We start from the raw sequence: 2,934 nt of genomic DNA on the forward strand, positions 1-2,934 counted from the left end.
TTCTCTGATGAGTTTGTGTTTCTGAAATTCGTGAAAAGATGGAAAGAATAACAATCAAGAACTGAAACTCTTTAGTGTTTGTAAGGAAAAGTAAACTGGTTTTCAATAAAAATTTTACAAGGAATAACCCTCTAAAAGCAAAATTAATTTTATCGTCTGTTAATCTCATTCCATTTTTCCCTTTTAGAGATGAAAGCGACACAATTAATGGCTACAGGGAATCTCACCCAGGTGGCTGAGTTCATTCTCATGGGAGTCTCAGATTATCCTGAGCTCCAGGTCCCCCTTTTCTTTGGCTTCTTGGTGATCTATGGGCTGATGGTTACAGGGAACCTGGGCATCATCACCCTGACCAGTGTGGACCCTCGACTTCAAACCCCCATGTACTTTTTCCTTCGACATTTGGCTATCATCAATCTTGGCAATTCTACTGTCATTGCACCTATAATGCTGGTCAACTTCTTGGTTAAGAAGAAAACTATCTCCTACTATTGCTGTGCAGCTCAACTTGGGGGATTCTTAGTTTTCATAGTGACTGAAATTTTCATGCTGGCTGCCATGGCCTATGACCGTTATGTGGCCATTTGCAACCCCCTGCTCAACATGGTGGTGGTATCTCGGCAGATTTGCCTTCTGCTAGTGTTCCTCACATACCTCTACAGCCTGACCACAGCACTGACTGTCTCTTCCTGTGTGTTCTCTGTGTCATACTGTTCTTCCAATGCAACCAACCATTTTTACTGTGATAATGTCCCTTTGCTAGCATTGTCCTGTTCTGATACCTAAATTCCAGAAACAGTAGTGTTTATCTCTTCAGCAACCAATTTGTTTTTTTCCATGATCATTGTTTTAATATCCTACTTCAACATCATTCTCACCATTTTGAGGATAGAGTCCTTATAGGGGAGAAGAAAAGCTTTTTCCACCTGTGCTTCTCACTCAATGGCAGTCACTGTGTTCTACGGGACTCTCCTTTTCATGTATTTGCAGCCGAGGACCAAGCACTCATTAGATACTGATAAAATGGCCTCAGTCTTTTACACCCTAGTGATACCAATGCTGAATCCCCTCATTTACAGCCTAAGGAACAAGGAAGTGAAGGATGCACTGAAGAGATTCCTGAATAACCCATGCCAATTGCTCAAACTAATATATGACTACAACTACCTTCTTTTAAAAGTCTTAATTTGCTACTGACTAATCTTCTGTTAAGTGAAGAGACACTAAATGGTTAATTTAAAAAAGTATGAATTTCAATGGAAAAAATACTGATGCATTTTATCTCAATTCAAATGTGAGTCTTCCTAGAGAGAATGCTTCAATTATACAATGAAAATAAACTTATATAAGTAATAGACAACTATTTGAAAGTAAATAAATACACATTATAAGTAAAATGTAACCTACTTAAAACACTAGAAATGGAAATACCATATGATCCAGCAATCCTACTTCCAGTAATATACCCTAGCTGGCACATGATTTTTTTTTTTTGTCACACGAATAGACGTATGCACAAATACGTTTATTGCAGCATTATTCGCAGTAACAAAAAGATGGAAACAACCTAAGTGCCCATCAACAGAGGAATGGATAAAAAAATAATGGTACGTACACACAATGGAATAGTACACAAGGATAAAGATCAATGATGAATTTGTGAAACATCTCACAACATGGATGAATCTGAAGGGCATTATGCTGTGTGAAATAAGTCAATCACAAAAAGACAAATATTGTATGAGGCCACTATCCTAAAATGTTAAGAAAAAATATACACATAGGAGAAAAAAAAATCTTTGATGGTTACAAGGGAGCATAAAGTTGGAGAGGGGAGGGGAAGTCACTAACCAAATCGTAGACAAGTGTTAACTTTGGTGAAGGAAAGACAACACACAATATAGGGAAAGTCAGCACAACTTGACAAAGACAAAGTCATAGAAGCTTCCTAGACACATCCAAACACCTGAAGGATTGAGTTACTGGGGCTGAGGGTTGGCAATCACAGTCTTGGAGAACATCTAGGCCAAATGACATAAGATAGTTCATAAAGAAAATGTTCTATACCCTGTTTTGGTGAGTAGCACGTGGTGTCTTAAAGCTTGCAAGCAACTGCCTATGTTACGTCTGTTGGTCCTGTCATGTTCAGGGCAAAGGACAATGAAGAAAACCAAAGACGCCAGGAAAGTATTAGAAAGGTCTAACGGACTACATGAACCGCAGCCTCCAACCAGCCTGAGCCCAGAAGAACTAGACGGTGCTTGGCTACCACCGTTGACTGCTCTGACAGGGATCAGGATAGAGGGTCGGACAGAGAGGGAGAAAAACATAGAACAAAACTAATTCACAAAAAAGACCAGATTTACTCGTCTGACAGAGACTGGAGGAACCCCCCATGACTATGGCCCCTGGACACCCCAATAATTAGGAAGTGAAGCCACTTCAGAAGTCCACCTTTCAGCCAAAGATTAGATAGGACTATAAAACAAACAATAACCCTAGTGCAGAACATGCTTCTTAGTTCAATGAAGTAGACAAGACCAAACGGGCAACACTGTGCAAAAGCAGATGGATAGGCAGGAAGGGACAGGGACACTGAATGAATGGACACAGAGGACCCAGCGTGGAAAGGAAAGGGGAGACAGTGCTGACATATTGCCAGGATTGCAACCAATGTCACAAAACAATTTATGTATAAATTTTGAATTAAAAACTAATTTTTGGGGTAAACTTTCACCTAAGACACACACACACACAAGAATGTAAGCTATTAAAAGGATTCATTCTTACAGACTGTAAATATGGTATCTAGTTGTGCAAATAGTTTGAGCTAATCTAACTCTCGGTGGATCTAACCTACCCAGCGGTACCACAGAAGGCCTGGTGATCGTCTTTCTTTAAGGTTACAGCTAAGAAAGCACTATCGGGAAGTTC

The 2,934-nt window shown here is 39.7% G+C and overlaps 1 pseudogene; it reads left to right on the forward strand.

Moving 5' to 3' along the window:
* Positions 1-207: 207 nt before the first annotated feature.
* LOC126080506 (olfactory receptor 8J2-like) lies at positions 208-1,197 on the forward strand (annotated as a pseudogene).
* The last annotated feature ends 1,737 nt before the right edge of the window (positions 1,198-2,934 follow it).

This window comes from Elephas maximus, chromosome 7 (genome assembly GCF_024166365.1).
Source record: "Elephas maximus indicus isolate mEleMax1 chromosome 7, mEleMax1 primary haplotype, whole genome shotgun sequence".
Classification (NCBI taxonomy): Eukaryota; Metazoa; Chordata; class Mammalia; order Proboscidea; family Elephantidae; genus Elephas; species Elephas maximus.